Source organism: Salvelinus sp. IW2-2015, linkage group LG3, assembly GCF_002910315.2.
Source record: "Salvelinus sp. IW2-2015 linkage group LG3, ASM291031v2, whole genome shotgun sequence".
NCBI classification, from domain to species: Eukaryota; Metazoa; Chordata; class Actinopteri; order Salmoniformes; family Salmonidae; genus Salvelinus; species Salvelinus sp. IW2-2015.
Window position 1 is genome coordinate 13,090,250 of NC_036840.1, and position 19,437 is coordinate 13,109,686.

The 19,437-nt window shown below is 43.8% G+C and overlaps 1 pseudogene; it reads right to left on the minus strand.

Moving 5' to 3' along the window:
- Positions 1-858: 858 nt before the first annotated feature.
- On the minus strand, positions 859-18,252 carry LOC111956157 (pyridine nucleotide-disulfide oxidoreductase domain-containing protein 1-like; annotated as a pseudogene).
- Between the last annotated feature and the right edge of the window lie 1,185 nt (positions 18,253-19,437).

A 19,437-nucleotide genomic window follows, 5' to 3' on the forward strand; every position in this document is an offset into this window, starting at 1 on the left:
CAGTCCTTGGTAGCGGGCCACGTCGGTGGCACTGTATTATCCTCAAAGAAAGTGTTTAGTTTGTCTGTAAGCAAGACGTCGGTGTCCGTGACGTGGACGGTTTTCTTTTAGTAGTCCGTAATTGCCTGTAGACCCTGCCACATACGTCTCATGTCTGAGCCGTTGAATTGCGACTCCACTTTGTCCCTATACCGACATTTCGCTTGTTTGATTGCCTCGTGGAGGGAATAACTACACTGTTTATATTTGGCCATATTCTTCGTCATCTCTCCATGGTTAAATGCTGTGGTCTGTGCTTTCAGTTTTGCGCAAATGCCGCCATCTATCCACGGTTTCTGGTTAGGGTAGGTTTTAATAGTCACAATGGGTATAACATCTCCAACGCACTTCCTCAAAAACTCACACAGAGTCAACGTATAGATCGGTGTCATTTTCTGTGGCTTCCCAGAACATTTCCCGGTCTGTGTGATCAAAACAATCGTGAAGCGCGGATTCCAATTGGTCAGACCAGCGTTGAATGGTTCTAGTCACGGGGTACATCCTGTTTGTGTTTCTGCCTGTAGGACGGTAGGAGCAAAATGGAGTCGTGGTCGGATTTGCCGAAGGGAGGGCGTGGGAGGGCCTTGTATGCTTCGTGGAAGTTAGAGTAGCAGTGGTCCAGTGTATTGCCCGCACTACATACAGTCAATGTGTTGATATAATTTAGGTAGCCTTGTTCTCAAATTAGCTTTGTCAAAATCCCCAGCTACAATAATTGCAGCCTCAGGATATATGGTTTCCAGGGTAGTTCACCACAAAATCGAAAGGCCTCATACCCAAAGGAATAGTCAGACGCAGCATAACGTCATTAGAAGAGATTCAGTGTGGTTTGTGTACCTGCTGCCAGAGGTGGCTTGGCTCCGAGCCTGCTCTACATACGTCTCCAGCAGAGTAAATGTCTGGTTCTGTCATCATGTGGTCGTCCACTCTCCACCCAGAGTCCTCAGCCAATGCAAACTGAACAGAATATGTATAGACAAATATTGGTAAATACTGCTTCTGTGTAGAAGTGGCATGAGTTGTCATTAAGTAATGGATTATATGAAACATCTAGCATCTGTTTTACTTATTTTACTTATGTTGTTTCCATGGAGAAAAGGTTCGGTGTTTGGCACGACTCCTGTGGCACTGATGATGAAGTCTCAGCCAAACGTCTTCCGATTGGTCAGCTGAGCGTACACTGGCCAAGAGCCTGTAGTTGGGGAAAACAGCACAGTGGATGAAAAGATAAATCAACTAAACGAACAAAAACATGAACGCAACATGTAAAGTGTTGGTCCCATGTTTCATGAGCTAAAATAAAGAATCCCGGAAATGTTCCATATGCACAAAATGCTTATTTCTCTCAAATTTTTGGCACAAAATTGTTTACATCCCTGTTAGTGAGAATTTCTCCTTTGCCAAGATAATCCATCGACCTGACAGGTGTGGCATATCAAGAAGCTGATTAAACAGCATGATCATTACCCAGGTGCACCTTGTGCTGGGGACAAAACACCACTCTAAAATGTGCAGTTTTGTCACACAACACAATGCCACAGATGTCTCAAGTTTTGACTGCAAAAATGTCTACCAGAGCTGTTGCCAGAGAATTGAATTTGTCAGTACATCCGCAGACCAAGTGTATGGCGTTGTGTGGTCGAGCGGTTTGCTGATGTCAACGTTGTGAACAGAGTGCCCCAAACTATGGACAGCGAACACAATTGCATTTTATCGATGGCAATTTGAATGTACAGATACCGTGACGGGATCCTTGTAAAGCCATTCATCTGCCGCCATCACCTCATGTTTCAGCATGATAATGCATGGCCCCATGTCGCAAGGATCTGTACACAATTCCTGGAAGCTGAAAATGTCTCAGTTCTTCCATGGCCTACATACTCACCAGACATGTCACCCATTGTGTATGTTTGAGATTCTCTGGATCGTCGTGTACGACAGCGTGTTCCAGTTCCCGCCAATATCCAACAACTTCGCACAGCCATTGAAGAGGAGTGGGACATAACATTCCACAGGCCACAATCAATAGCCTGATCAACTCTATGCTAAGGATGTGGTTCTGATCCACACCCCTACCTTTTTTTAAGGTATCTGTGGCCAAAAGATGCATATCTGTCAAGTCCTGACCATAGAGAGCCCTTATTTTCTATGGTAGAGTAGATCAGGGCGTGACTGGGGGCTAGTCTAGTTTATATTTTCTATGTGGGGTTCTAGTTTTGTTTTCTATGTTGGTGTTTGGTATGATTCCCAATTAGAGGCAGCTGGCTGTCGTTGTCTCTAATTGGGGATCATATTTAAGTAGCATTTTTCCACCTGTGTTTTGTGGGATATTGTTTATGTGTAGTTGCATGTTAGCACTCCATTGTCGTCACGTTTCGTTTTAGTCTTTATTGTTTTGTTGTGTGGTTCACTTATTTCTAATAAAAGATGTGGAACCCAGATCACGCTGCGCCTTGGTCCGTCTCTACACACGGGCGTGACAATATCTGCAATCATATGTGAAATCAGTAGACTAGGGCCTAATGATTTTATTTCAATTTACTGATTTTCTTATATGACCTGTAACTCAGTAAAATCTTTGAAATTGTTGCATTCATATTTTTGTTCAGTATATTTAATTAATGGAAATTAACACATTTTCAGCACATCATATTCAGTCACTTATTTCCATCTCTTTCACACTGGTATGTTCCACTGTCATAGGTTCCTCTCACCAGTGTCTACTGTCTGTGAGGCAAGTGGTGACAGCAGGAAGTCCTGGTGAGAGTAGATCTGTTTCACCTCAGACTGGTGCTCCACTGACACCCTGTGAGACACCTGGCCACAACAAGAGTTAAAACAACTTAGGTTACTATGAATTACTACTCCAGGCTGACCTTTCTTTCCTCGTTCCAGACAAATTCCCATCTCTGGATGGATACATTTCAACCAATGTGTTTTTATAACAGATTTATAAACCATCTATAAACTAATAAAATTGCTTTACTAAAACAATATAATATTAATGTTGTATTCTATAATTGTGAACACAAAGAGGCACACTTACCACCTCTGCTCCTCTCAAACTGATGCCTTCATGCCAGTAAGGTCCCAGGGCACTGCTTGGCTCTTCCAACCCTCTACTCTGGCCTTGTCTGTCGCCACCTACTGTACAGCAAGGCCCTGCGTAGCTGCAGGCCCCTCTATGGTGTAGCGAGCCCTCTTACAGGTAGCAGCTCTCTGGTTTGTCTGTGTCCAGGGGGGATGAGGAACTGGTTGGCTCCCGCGTCAAAGAAGGTGTTTCCTATAGCCTTGTCTTTCACTGCCCAGATCACCTCACAACCTCCCACCTCATACCTGAACACAAAATATACAGTACATTTAACTATAATATATACACATTTGAGATTTTAGAACAAGACCAATTCAGACAAAAGAATGGCAGAATGTCGATATACTCACACTAGTTTCAAGGCAATCCCTCCGTTTCCAACGACTACAATTTGCTTGGCTTTGGATAACCGCTTCTAAAACTCCTGCCAGCACAAAATGCATCATGAGTACTAGATTAACTGCTAAACAAGAACATCTCTACTAGGAAGCCATTGTCAAGTACCTGGGCAGTTTGTGTCTCGTATCCCCAGCACATAGGGATTATCCTGGGTAAGGAGTTTGGGTCTGCCCCAACTACAGATACACAGTTTCTCATAGTGCATCCCCAGACCATCCACTATGTGCAGAGTTTGAGAGAAGGAATATCCCATTATGCTTGCATTTTAATAGCACATACTGTACTGTATGCATGCTCTGTATGGCGACAGGTGACATAGTAATTCATGAAAAGAATACCACAAGGATAAACATCGTCTGTTCCAACACTCAGTTCCAAACTGCCTCTGGAAGTAACATCAGCAGAAAAACTGTTCGTCGGGACCTTCATGAAATGGGTTTCCATGGCCGAGCAGCCGCACATGCCAAAGATTACCATGTGCAATGTCAAGCATCGGGTGGAGTGGTGTAAAGCTCGCCGCCATTGGACTCTGAAGCAGTGGAAATGCGCTCTCTGGAGTGATGAATCACGCTTCACCATCTGGCAGTCCGACGGACCAATATGGGTTTGGCGGATGCCAGGAGAAACGCTACCTGCCCGAATGCATAGTGCCAACTGTAAAGTTTGGTGGAGGAGGAATAATGGTCTGGGGCTGTGTTTCATGGTTCGGCCTAGGCCCCTTAGTTCCAGTGAAGGTAAATCTTAACGCTACAGCATACAATGACATTCTAGACGATTCTTCGCTTCCAACTTTGTGGCAACAGTTTCGGGAAGGTCCTTTCCTGTTTCAGCATGACAATGCCCCCGTGCTCAAAGTGAGGTCCATACAGAAATGGTTTGTTGAGATCGGTCTGGAAGAACTTGACTGGCCTGCACAGAGCCCTGACCTCAACTCACTAATGCTCTTGTGGCTGAATGGAAACAAGTCCACGCAACAATGTTCCAACATCTAGTGGAAAGCCTTCCCAGAAAAGTGGAGGCTGTTATAGCAGCAAAGGGGGGACCAACTCCATATTTATGCCCATGATTTTGGAATGAGACCAGGTGTCCACATACTTTTGGTCATGTGGTGTACATTAATACATTTGAAAGGTTATATTAATATAGATAACTATAATATAACGTCATTCAGCCTGTGTGTGTTTACTATGTTGTTGTGCATGAAGGGCCTTCACTGCAGACTGGATGACTCTCAGGTTAGGGCACTTTTTCTCTAGAACCCTGGAGGGCCTCTCCTCCACATCAAACTCCTCCAGCGTTTTAGATACCTAGCCAGTGAGGGGAGTGCATTTTCACCCATCACTGTTCAGCTAAACTAGCAAGTTAGCTAGCTAGCATACCTGCATTGACAGAAGTTCTCGCGCAATGTCCTTAACCCATAATAGTCCATTTCATTGTATCAGTTTCTACTGGACTGCATTGTATGCATCCAAATAGTTTTATGTAAAATAAACTAGAAATACAGTGTTTAAATGCATTACATTCACTAATTTGTTGCTCTGAATTTTCAATGTAATATACTTCCTTGTTTGTGACCAAACTATGGCAAGCTGCTGGGTCCAAAGTACATTTCTTTATGCAGAGAGAAACCTGTAAATACTGGATCATAAAGGACAGAATATGGATTTTCTCCTTTGCAAATTTAAAAAAAAACTCTACTAGCAAAAGCATGCATCTTTTACCACGGGTTGTGCCGTGGTGGAGATCTTTGTGGGCTATACTCGGCCTTGTCTCAGGATGGTAAGTTGGTGGTTGTCTTATCCGGTGTCCTGTGTTTAAGTATGCTCTCTCTAATTCTCTCTTTCTTTCTCTCTCTTGGAGGACCTGAGCCCTAGGACCATGCCTCAGGACTACCTGGCATGATGACTCCTTGCTGTCCCCAGTCCACCTGGCCGTGCTGCTGCTCCAGTTTCAACTGTTCTGCCGGCGGCATGGAACCATGACCTGTTCACCGGACGTGCTACCTGTCCCAGACCTGCTGTTTTCAACTCTCTAGAGACTGCAGGAGCGGTAGAGATACCTTAATGATCGGCTATGAAAATCCAACTGACATTTACTCCTGAGGTGCTGACTTGCTGCACCCTCGACAACTACTGTGATTATTATTATTGACCATGCTGGTAATTTATGAACATTTTAACATCTTGGCCATGTTCTGTTATAATCTCCACCCTGCACAGCCAGAAGAGGACTGGCCCACACTCATAGCCTGGTTCCTCTCTAGGTTTCTTCATAGGTTTTGGCCTTTCTAGGGAGTTTTCCAGCCACCGTGCTTCTACACCTGCATGCTTGCTGTTTGGAGGTTTAGGCTGGGTTTCTGTACAGCACTTTGAGATATCAGCTGATGTAAGAAGGGCTATATAAATATATTTGATTTGATTTGAATATTTTTCATGATATTCAAACTACATTTACATTTACATTTAAGTCATTTAGCAGACGCTCTTATCCAGAGCGACTTACAAATTGGTGCATTCACCTTATGATATCCAGTGGAACAACCACTTTACAATAGTGCATCTAACTCTTTAAGGGGGGTTAGAAGGATTACTTTATCCTATCCTAGGTTAGTCTGTCTCTTTGATTTTCAGCTTCCACCCATTACAGATTCCCTCTTTCTTTATGCATGGGTAGTGAGAGCAGACTGCTGAGCGCCATGCATTTGGCTGGTCAGTGAGGAAGATGAGATTACTCACTATATAAAAACTATAAAACTATAATATATAACTATAAAAATAAACTATATGTTTATTATTTTCAAAACACAAAATTGCTGTGGCCTTTTTATTGGGACAGTTTAATCAATGTCTCTCTCTCCTTTAGCCAAACAGTGATGCCACCAGCATGCCTCACCGGTTATATAAATAGAGAGTGGAGGCATCCAGACAGAAATAAAACCTTCAGAATGAGAAAAACGACTTTGGAAAAAGAAAACATTGTAGAAACAGTGATAAGGAATGCCCTAGTTTCCCCCCATCAATATAGGGAGTGTCTGGGCAATCTGTCAAGCATACAAACCAACATTACCATCACCCTGACGGTTTCAATTTCAGCCCCTCCGATTGAACGCCCTCTCAACATAGCCTCTTGGGCCACACTGGCCTTTGTAGGGGGCTATGTGAAAACCCAGGTGTTAAATGTCATTGAGAATATTTTACTTTAAAAGGCATAATTGACATACATTTTATTTTGTGAATGCAGCCATACACACATTTTACTCATTTAGCAGACACTCTTATCCAGAGCATCTTACAGTAGTGAGTGCATACATTTTCATACTTTTTCCCCATACTGGTTCCCCGTGGGAATCAAACCCACTACCCTGGCATTGCAATCACCATGTTCTACCAACTGATCCACAGGGGACCTGTATTACCAAAATAATGCAAACTAAATGCTAAAAGTAGTAGCCTAGTTATTCATGCATGCAAACAAAAATATTGAATTTTGGCTTAGAATACTGACAAAACTGCAAATGCAAATTAATGAATGCGAACAGATGTGGCGGATGAATCAGAATTAGTTGGGTAACATAGATAAGATGTTTTATTCACATAATATGCTTGTGTGAGATACCTGTCATTAGAATGTATCCCTTTGGGCTATAGTGTTGGCAGCTGCACTTTTCTCTTCTCAGCTAGGGCTCAGTCACTTGGGGCCCAGAGAGGGGAGAGGTCAGGCTTGTCTTTCACATGTCCCTGGTGCTATGCAGAATATCAGAAAGGGAAGAGGACAGAATGGAACATTGTCTTCATATGTGAATGTGTCTTTACCTATTCTTAAACCATGTGAAGGGATGGCGTGATTAATGGGGAACCAATTACTTGTCTCCACAATGTCTGTGCGCCAGTCACTCCCTCCTTTTCCCATTGCGGGAGGTGTATGGCAGTGTCTGGAACCATCGTATGTCCCCTCTGATGTTGCACTTATCTTGAGATAGTGTATGACCTAGAGGCTCACTCCCCTCAGTGAGCTTGTCCAGGAGTGGGGTCAAGAGGGGGTTTACTTGAGATGGGAGTATCTAGAGTTGACAATTGATATATKCCATTGGATGAGTTGGTGTTTTTGTACTATGAAGTACCAGGAACGAGATTAGAACCTCGTCTTAGAGACCAAACTGAACGAWAATTTATAGCGAATGCTATCTGGCTATSGGATRCTCCTCTCTCAMGTAAAAGTCTTTCTTTGTGAACAGTTCCTATTATCTGTGGTTTGTCATGTCGACTAGGGGGGTGGATCTTTGCTATAAAAGATCTCAGTTGCCATTATGTTGGGACTCTCAAAATTCATTATAGATAGTGAATTGTTGAAAGTCAAAGGCTAAAGCTTAAAGCTCATTAAAGATGAAGTTTAAGTATAACTCTGACTGGTGTGTAGTTTGTAACTCTCCTCATTTGGTAATACAGGAAAATGTTGTTCAATTGTTTTTTTGTTACGTTACAGCCTTATTCTAAAATTGATTCAATTGTTTTTTCCCCCTCGCCAATCTACACACATTACCCCACAATGACAAAGCAAAAACAGGTTTTTGTAAATTTTTGCTAATTATTACAAATAAAAACTGAAATATAACATTTACATAAGTATTCAGACCCTTTACTCAGTACTTTGTTGAAGCACCTTTGGCAGCAACTACAGCCTCGAGTCTTCTTCGGTATGACGCTACACGCTTGGTACACCTGTATTTGGGAAGTTTCTCCCATTCTTCTCTGCAGATCCTCTCCAGCTCTGTCAGGTTATTTTCAGGTCTCTCCAGAGATATTTGATCGTGTTCAAGTCCAGCCTCTGGCTGGGCCACTCAAGGACATTCAGACACTTGTCCAGAAGCCACTCCTGCATTGTCTTGGCTGTGTGCTTAGGGTCGTTTGTCCTGTTGGAAGGTGAACCTTCGCCCCAGTCTGAGGTGCTGAGCACTCTGGAGCAGGTTTTCACCAATGATCTCTCTGTACTTTGCTCTGTTCTACTTTCCCTCGATCCTGACTAGTCTCCCTGTCCCTGTTGCTGAAAAACATCCCCACAGCGTGACGCTGCCACTTCCATGCTTCACCGTAGGGATGTGCCAGGTTTCCTACAGACGTGATGCTTAGCATTCAGGTCAAAGAGTTCAATCTTGGTTCCATCAGTCCAGAGCATCTTGTTTCTCATGATCTGAGAGTCTTTAGGTGCCTTTTGGCAAACTCCAAGTGGGCTGTCATGTGCCTTTTACTGAGTAGTGGCTTCCGTCTGGCCAATCTACCATAAAGGCCTGATTGGTGGAGTGCTGCAGAGATGGTTTTCCTTCTGGAAGGTTCTCCTTTCTCCACAGAGAAACTCTAGAGCTCTGTCAGAGTGACCATCGGGTTTTGGTCACCTCCCTGACCAAGGCCCTTCTCCCCCAATTGCTCAGTTTGGCCAGGCGGCCAGCTCTAGGAAGAGTCTTGGTGGTTCTTAACTTCTTTCATTTAAGAATAATGGTGGCCACTGTTCTTGGGGACCTTTAATGCCTCATACATTTTTTCCCCCAGGTTTGTGCCTCGACACAATCCTGTCTCGGAGCTCTATGGACAATTCCTTCGACCCATGGCTTGGTTTTTGCTCTGACATGTACTGTCAACTGTGGGACCTTATATAGACAGGTGTGTGCCTTTCCAAATCATGTAATCAATTGAATTTACCGCAGGTTGACTCCAATCAAGTTGTAGAAACATTGCAAGGATGATAAATGATAACAAGATGCACCTGAGCTCAATTTCAAGTCTCATAGCAAAGGGTCTGAATACTTATGCAAATAAGGTATCTTTGTTTTTATTTTGAATAAATTGGCATTTTTTCTAGTGTTAGAGTCTTGAATTGTCTTACTCTGTTTCGTGTATTACTTCATACACCCAGGTAGAACTATTTTAATATGAATTGCTGGGTACACACTGCGGCGTAACAAAAGTCTAGCCTCTTAGGTGAGGCGCCGGGCAGCCTGGGAGTCCTACCAGAGAGAAGGAAAGGAAGACGCTGACTGAGAGGCAGATGTGACGGGGTCTTAGTGAGTTTGAGATGCCGGGCAACCCATCCTCCATTACCGAACATACTACTGGAGGCCAATGTTCAATTATTAGTGAATGAAATTGGCGAGCTCAGAGCAAGGTACTCCTTACAGAGGGAGGTCAGATTCTGCAACACTCTCGGTTTTGCTGAGACTTGGCTTTCCTCCGACATGCAAATGGAATATATACAACCAGCGGGTTTTACAGTTCATCGAGCAGATAGGAAGCGGACTCTCTCTGGCAAGAACAAAGGTGGTGGTGTCAGCTTCATGACCAATTACAAGTGGTGCGATGGGGGAAGCGTACAGGAACTTCGAGCTTGTGCTCTCTCGACTTGGAATACTTGATCATCAAATGCTGCTCTTTTTTACCTTCCAAGAGAGTTCTCAGGCCTTATTGCCATGGCTGTTTAAATCCCGCCCGAAGTCGACACCAAAAATCTTCATTGGACCCTAAACAAACTGGAGACTGCGTACCCGGATGCAGAGTTAATTGTCACGGGGGACTTTAACAAAAGTAATTTGATATCCGTGCTCCCAAATTACTATCAACACATTGACTGTCCAACTCGTGGAAATTTCACTCTTGACCACTGCTACAACTCCATTTTGCTCCTCCCCGCCTATAAACAAAGACTCATTAGGGAAGTTCCGGTGGTCAGATCTGTACAACGCAGGTCTGACCAATCAGAATCTATGCTCAAAGACTGTTTTGATCACGTGGACTATGGTGTGTATGATGTCATTTATAATAATTTGGTTGCTCTAAATTGTTTTGACCAGCAGGTGCCACTAGTGTACAATGTGTTGATTAAAGCCTTGAGTAATGAACCTATTTTCGACACAATTGGCTGGAAATGCTCAATGCATAAGGAAGCTTAATTTCCACATCACTACTGAATAGCCACCATTAGGCAGCTGTTCCACTCCTGCCCCGGACTTCCTATTCAGAAAACGCACATGCTATAGTTTGGTACCTTGTAGGTATAATGGGATAATTTTCCACCCAATATTTTGAATATAAGGTACGATCATCGCTGCGCTTTGGTAGGTGGGGGCGATTTACTGGTGGGGATATTAGCATATTTGGGGCGTGGTCAATTATATGTGTATTTGTGCCAATTGTCAGAGCAAGTGTTGTAGCAGTTTAAGTGTTTGATGGTTATGCCAATATAAGTTGAGCGTCTCCTTTATTGCCGTCTGGTCTGCAAATGTTTTAAGAGGATGTGTCAATGGTGAGCTGTACTTTAAAGATGTTCCAGTAATTTCATGGCAACTTGTTGCCAGAAGTTAGTGTGAATTAGTAAATTCTTAACTGGAAACCATTTGTCAGTAAGTTATTGTAAAATTAAAAATAAGTTACTGACAAAATGTTTACAGTAATTTACAGGCAACTTACTGCCACTAGCAATACATGCCAGTAACCTATCGCTTTCACTGACTCTTCTGTTGATAACATGCATACTATGGCAGCTATACACTGAGTGCACATACACATACATCCGGCGCCGACAGAGATGGCCGCCTCGCTTCGCGTTCCTAGGAAACTAGTATTTTGTTTTTTTATGTATTTCTTACATTGTTACCCCAGGAAATCTTAGGTTTTATTACATACAGTCGGGAGGCACTATTGGATATAAGAGCAACGTCAACTCACCAACATTACGACCAGGAATACGACTTTCCCGAAGCGGATCCTCTGCTTGGCCCACCACCCAGGACAATGGATCAGATCCCAGTCGGCGACCCAAACAACGGCGCCGCAGAAGCGGCAGACGGAGCGGTCTTCTGGTCATGCTCCGTAGACGGGCACATCGCGCACCGCTCCCGAGCATACTACTCGCCAATGTCCAGTCTCTTGACAACAAGGTAGACGAAATCCGAGCAAGGGTTGCCTTCCAGAGAGACATCAGAGACTGTAACGTTCTTTGTTTCACGGAAACATGGCTCACTCGAGACACGCTATCGGAGTCGGTACAGCCACCTGGTTTCTTCACGCATCGCGCCGAAAGAAACAAGCATCTCTCTGGTAAGAAGAAGGGCAGGGGTGTATGCCTTATGGTTAACGAGACGTGGTGTGATCATAACAACATACAGGAACTCAAGTCCTTTTGTTCACCTGACTTAGAATTGCTCACAATCAAATGCCGACCGCATTATCTACCAAGAGAATTCTCTTCGATCATAATCACAGTCGTGTATATTCCCCCCCAAGCAGACACATCGACGGCCCTGAACAAACTTTATTTGACTCTATGTAAACTGGAAACCACATATCCTGAGGCTGCATTTATTGTAGCTGGGGATTTTAACAAGGCTAATCTGAAAACAAGGCTCCCTAAATTTTATTAGCATATCGATTGCGCGGCCCGGGCTGGCAAAACCCTGGATCATTGTTATTCTAACTTCCGCGACGCATATACAGTCCTCCCCCGGCCTCCTTTCCGAAAATCTGACCACGACTCCATTTTGTTGCTTCCAGCCTATAGACAGAAACTAAAACAGGAAGCTCCCGTGTTCAGGTCTGTTCAACGCTGGTCTGACCAATCGGATTCCAAACTTCAAGATTGCTTCGATCACGTGGACTGGGATATGTTCCGCATAGCGTCGAACAACAACATTGATGAATACGCTGATTCGGTGAGCGAGTTTATTAGCAAGTGCATCGGTGATGTTGTACCTACAGCGTCTATTAAAACATTCCCCAACCAGAAACCGTGGATTGATGGCAGCGCGAACCACTGCTTTTAATCAGGGCAAGGTGACCGGAAACAAGACCGAATACAAACAGTGTAACTATTCCCTCCGCAACGCAATCAATCAAGTTAAGCGTCAGTATAGAGACAAAGTAGAGTCGCAATTCAACGGCTCAGACCCTGCCTCAGTATGTGGCAGGGTCTACAGTCAATCATGGACTACAAAAGAAAAACCAGCCCCGTCGCGGACCACGATGTCTTGCTCCTAGACAAACTAAACAACTTCTTTGCTCGCTTTGAGGACAATACAATGCCACTGACACGGCCAGCTACCAAAACCTGCGGGCTCTCCTTCACTGCAGCCAACGTGAGTAAAACATTTAAACGTGTTAACCCTYGCAAGGCTGCAGGCCCAGACGGCTTCCCCAGCCGCGTCCTCAGAGTATGTGCAGACCAGCTGGCGGGTGTGTTTACGGACATATTCAATCCATCCTTATCCCAGTCTGCTGTTCCCACATGCTTCAGGAGGGCCACCATTGTTCCCGTTCCCAATATCCCCTCCACCCCACCTGACACCCTAGACCCACTCCAATTTGCTTACCGCCCCAATAGGTCCACAGACGACGCAATCGCAATCACACTGCACACTGCACACTGCCCTAACCCATCTGGACAAGAGGAATACCTATGTAAGAATGCTGTTCATTGACTACAGCTCAGCATTTAACACCATAGTACCCTCCAAACTCGTCATTAAGCTCGAGACCCTGTGCAACCGGGTCCTGGACTTCCTGACGGGCCGCCCCCAGGTGGTGAGGGTAGGTAACAACATCTCCACCCCACTGATCCTCAACACTGGGGCCCCACAAGGGTGCGTTCTCAGCCCTCTCCTGTACTCCCTGTTCACCCATGACTGCGTGGCCATGCCCGCCTCCAACTCAATCATCAAGTTTGCAGACGATACTACAGTGGTAGGCTTGATTACCAACAACGACGAAACGGCCTACAGGGAGGAGGTGAGGGCCCTCGAAGTGTGGTGCCAGGAAAATAACCTCAACACTCAATGTCAACAAAACAAACAAGATGATCGTGGACTTCAGGAAACAGCAGAGGGAGCGGCCCCCTATCCACATCGACGGGACAGTAGTGGAGAGGGTGGAAAGTTTTAAGTTCCTCGGCGTACACATCACGGACAAACTGAAATGGTCCACCCACACAGACAGCGTGGTGAAGAAGGCGCAGCAGCGCCTCATAAAGAAGTTTATTACACAATATATCAAATCTCCGAGACGCAGTGGATAATCGTTGGTCTTAGTAGCCTACTATCTGTTACAGGTTTTTCAACTTCCGTGATGTGTCCCTTTTTTGCTGTGAATCCCAATCCCCAGTTTTTTTGCTATAAATGAACTGTGAATCCATGTCAATATTTAGGATAGAAGCTTATACTTTACTAAATAAAACAAGTTGTTTGAACAATAATGTGCAGTAAGTGTGGTGTCACAACTATTTTTCTAAATAATTCACCAGGATCCGACACCTTTCCCTGTCGTCTGTGAGTGTTCTGGTCCCCAAGACCCTGTAGTAGTAGTAGTAGTAGTAGTAATATTAGTAGTAGCAGTAGTAGGAGTAGCTACAATTCAGATGACTGCATAAAAAAGTCCTAACTATACATTGTAATTACAGTGTCAAGTAGAGGTCGGTGTTTGAAACCAACTGGGAATCGGATCTTGCATTTTTTCAACACACGGTTTGAAAAACCACATGATCAAATGAGGTTTGAACGTCATTGATCACGTAATAATGATACTTTTGAAATGAGCATCGGTACATTGTGTCGACTCAGAAAACTACATTGGAGCATTGGAGCTCCGGTATCAATCGTCCAATCACTAGTACACTGTAAAACCGAAAAAGTTCTGGCTACTCAAACATTTTAAGGAAATCGTTTACCTAAAAAGTTAAGAAACTTATATAGTTGATGCACTACCTTCATATGAGCAATACAAAGGCTGTTTTTTTGTAAGGCATACATAAATTTAACACCCCAACTAAGCCATGCCTCCAATAGTTTCCCAGTGTGCCTTTTCGAATTTAATTGTAGAGTTACCACCCATGACTGTGTTTGCTAGTGTAACGTTCGTCGTCTGAAGATGAGGAATCATCGGACCAAAGCGCAGCGTGGTAAGTGTTCATGTTCATTTATTAAAACAGAACACTAAACAAAATAACAAAGAGAATGAACGAAACAGTCCTGTCTGGTACAGACACAAAGACAGAAAACAACTACCCACAAAACACAAGGCTACCTAAGTATGGTTCTCAATCAGAGACAATAGACAGCTGCCTCTGATTGAGAACCACACCCGGCCAAACACACAGAAATAAAAAAGATAGAACACAAAACATAGAATGCCCACCCCAACTCACGCCCTGACCAAACCAAAATAGAGACATAAAAAGGATCTCTAAGGTCAGGGCGTGACAGCTAGTGACAAAGACATTGTTGAATTCATTCATTTTCAAGCCTGTGGCCTTCATGAAGTGAGTTCCTAGGTGAATATTATCATTATATATATCATAAGCTATATATGAAGGCCAAAAAGATCATCAAGGACAACAACCACCCGAACCACTGCCTGTTCACCCCACTATCATCCAGAAGGCGAGGTCAGTACAGGTGCATCAAAGCGGGGACCGAGAGACTGAAAAACAGCTTCTATTACAAGGCCATCAGACTGTTAAACAGCCATCACTAACATCGAGAGGCTGCTGTCAACATACTGACTCAAATCTCTGGCCACTTTAATAAACGAACTTGATAAAGGTATCACTAGTCACCTTAAATAACGCCACTTTATTCATGTTTACATATACTACATTACTCAACTCATATGTAAATACTGTTCTACACCATCTACTGCATATTGCCTATGCCTGTCATTAGTCACTTTAAACAACGCCACTTTAATAATGTTTACATATCCTACATCACTCATCTCAAATGTATATCCTGCTCCATGCCATCTACTGCATCTTGCCTATGCCGCACGGCCATCGCTCATCCATATATTTATATGTACATATTCATATTCATCCCTTACATTTGTGTGTATAAGATAGTTGTTGTGAATTTGTTAGATTTCTTGTTAGATATTACTGCATTGTCGGAACTAGAAGCACATGCATTTCGCTACACTCACATTAACATCTGCTAACCATGTGTATGTGACCAATACGATTTTCTTTGATTTGGAACAACCATTTCAGTAACGGGTGCAGGAATTCAATGATTGGATTAGTTTAGAAAACAATTATTTATCTTTGTGTAGCATAACATTTAATCACACAATCACTCAATGTACATGCAAAAACACACATATGAAAAACTATTCCTAAAAAATCTACCCGCGGTAGAGTTCAAAATACCTTGGGAATTACAGAGTACCAGCAACAGCCCATCAGAAGATTGCAGGTGTGGCTTATTAAAGTGGCATTCAGCTGTCTCTTTTTGGTCTCCCATGAGAGGGAATTTTGTCCCAGTTAATCTGCTCTGTTGTATTCTGTTCATGAACATTAAGCTTGAACATGGTTAGTTCTCCAGCCTTGTTAAAGGCTGACATAAGTGCATGTGATACCAAAGACCCATACAATATTTCATTTATAGATAGTTACCATGTCATTGTAATAACCACTTCTCGGCTACACCATCAGGTCAGTGTAGCTACAGTAAATTACTGTGAATTCTACAATAACACACTTGTAACTATTAGAAAATAAGTTATTGAAAACTAAACATTACATTTGTGTGTACCAGCTGCCATTAATCTACAGGAAAATGCATAGTAAATTCTTAACAGTGCAACTCTGGATTGTCACCAAGTACTTACACCAATTGAAGAACTGTCAAAAGATGTGCTCAACTTTCATCAACATAACGATACACCCGTTAAACTGGTACAACATTTCCACTGATAGATGGCACAAACATGTTTTAGACAAAAATGCTAATGAGCCCCACCAGTACATTGCCCCCACCTACATTTCAAAGTGCAGAAATAATTGTACCTTATATCGAATATATTGGGTAGAAAATGGACCTTTATACTAGATTATCTGCACATGTACCCTTAGTGGTACTATCCGAGTGGCACAGTGCTGAGGTGCCACTACAGCCTGGGTCACAGCTGACCGGAAGCTCTGTAGGATGGCACACAATTGTGCCGTCCAGTTTAGGGGGGGGTTTGGCATATTGTGCTCTTGCTAGTCCTTGTGGCAGGCCATGTGCCTGTAAGCTGACGTCAGTTGAACGCAGTTTCCTCCGACTTTTCCTGCTACTTTTTCATTGGTGTTGTCAGATAATCACACAATTATTGACTTGATTCTAGGCAAAAATCACAAGATTTCACATGTGAAATGTCACATTTGAAGTTTTTAAAAGTTTTAATGGCCACTCACCTGGTGGCGTAGCAAGAATTTCAGGTTGCAAGAAATTCATCCCCCTTATGGAAAAAAACATGTGAAATCATGTGAAAACGTGTTTTTGGAACACTTCACATGTGACATTTTTGAATGTTACATGCGCAAGTACAGTGAAATGCCTGTCTTCCAAGCTCTAACCCAACAATGCAGTTATCAATAACAATGTAATACAAAAAATAACAAGGTAGAACAAAAACATGAGAAAACATGAGATATAAAAATAAGAAATAAGAAGAACATGATAAAGTAACTAAGTATACAATATACAGGGTCAGCACATTGTAAATGTGCAGGGATACTGGATTGATATGTATAAGGGTACGGTGACAAGGCATCAGGATATATGATAAACAGAGTAGCAGGAGTATATATGATAATTGTATGTGAGTGGGTGTATGTAGAGTCAGTATTATAAATGTATGTGCAAATTATGGAATGAGTGTTTGTATGTGTGAGTATCAGTGAGTTTCAGTGTGCGTAGTGTGTAGGGCCTTGTGAGTGTGCATAGTTCGAGTGCAAAAATAAGACTAAAATACAAAGATCAAAAGTCTGTAGCCATTTTGTAAGCTATTCAGTTGGTTATTTAGCAGACTTATGGCATGGGGATAGAAGCTATTCATGATCCTGTTAGTGTCAGGCTTGATGCACTGGTACCACTTGCCATGCAGAAGCAGAGAGAACAGTTTATGGCTTGGGTGGTTGGAGTCTTTAACAATTTTCCGGGCCTTCCTTTCACACCGCCTGATATAGAGTTCCTGGATGGCAGGGAGCTCGGCCCCAGTGATATACTTACCTGTCCGCACTACCCTTTGTAGCGTCATGCGATAGAGGTCGGTGTTATTGCCATACCAAGCAGTGATACAGCTGGAAACCTTTTTGAGGATTTGAGGTCCCATGCCAAACCTATTCATCCTCCTGAGGGGGAATAGGCCCTGTTGCGCCTTCTTCACGGCCGTGTGCGTGTGTGTGGACCATCTTAAGTTCTTAGTGATTTGGACATCAAGGAATTTGAAGCTCTCGTCCCGCTCCACTGCAGCCCGGTCAATGTGGATGGGGGAGTGCTCGCCCTCCCGTTTCCTGTAGTCCGCGATCAGCTCCTTGGTCTTACTGACGTTGAGAGAGAGGTTGTTGTTCCGTCCCTACAATGCCAGGTCACTGACTTCCTCCCTGTAGGCTGTCTCATCGTCGCCGGTGATCAGGCCTACCACCGTCGTGCCTTCAGAAAACTTGATGATATTGTTGGAGTCATTGGTGGCCACACTGTTGTGGGTGAACAGGAAGGACAGGAGGGGACTAAGCACACACCTCTGTGGGGCCCCTGTGTTGAGGGTCAACATGGTGGTGGTAATCTTGCCTACCCTCACCACCTGGGGTCGGCCCGTCAGGAAGTCCAGGATCCAGTTGCCGAAGGAGGTGTTCAGGGTGCTATGCTTTGTGTCGAGCATGGAGGGGACAATGGTGCTGAATACTGAGCTGTAGTCAATGAACAGCATTCTCACATAGGTATTCCTCTTATTGTCTATGGATCTGTTGGGGTGGTATGCAAATTAGAGTGGGTCTAGGGTGTCTGGGATGATGGAGTGGATGTGTGCCATAACCAGCCTCTCAAAGCACTTCATGATTACAGATGTGAGTGCTAAAGGGTGGTAGCCATTGTGGCATGAAGCCTTAGATTTCTTGGGAACAGCAATGATGGTGGTCATCTTAAAACATGTAGGGATTACAGACTGGGAAAAGGAGAGGTTGAAATTTACTGTGAATATAACTGCCAGCTGTTCTGCGCATGTTCTGAGAATACAATCTTGCCCCTGGAATACAATCGTGCCCCGCGGCCTTGCGGGTATTGCCCTGATTAAAGACTCATGTCGGCCTCTAAGAGTGAGATCACCCAATCTTCTTAGTTGGTGGCGGCCCTCACAACCGTCATGATGTTGTTATTATCAAAGCGTGCATAAAATGATTTGAGTTCATCTGGTAGAGAGGCATCGTTGGGCAGATCACAGCTGTGTCGTCCTTTGTAATCCATAATGGACTGCCCTTGCCATATGCGGTGGGCGGCGGAGCCTGTGTAATATGGTTACACCTTATTCCTATATTGTGCTTTTGCTCGCTGTGGAGGTCATAGCGGGACTTTTGTACTAGTTCCTGTCCTCAGCTGTAGCCTCAGGGTTGTCTGCGATAGCCCTGTGTGCGGTAGCCCTATCCTTTAGTTTAGCACCAACTTCAGTGGTAATCCAGGGATTTTGATTGGGGAAGCAGCAAACCTTAACTGTGGGGACAACGTCGCCAATGCATTTCCTAATGAAGCCGGTGAGGGAGTAGGTTAGCTTGTTGTCTGTCGATGTCATCAGCGGAGTACCGAAACAGCGCTAGCAAAGCAGTTCTGTAGCATAATCTCTCATTCTGGAGACAATTTCTCAATGGAGTGAATCATGGGTAATTCCTGTTTGAGCTTCTGCTTGTAAATAGGAAGCAGGAGTACAGCGTATGCTTGCTCGTGGGTGGAATAACAGTGGTCTAGGACTTTATCACCCCTAGTGGCGAGAGAGACGTGTTGACGGCAGTTGGGCATTACGTGTCTTAATGACGTGGAATTAATATCGTAGGCAATCAGAAAAGCAGCCTCTGGATGTAAGTTTTCCTACTTGGCTTTAGCCTCATGCAGTTTGTTAAGTGCC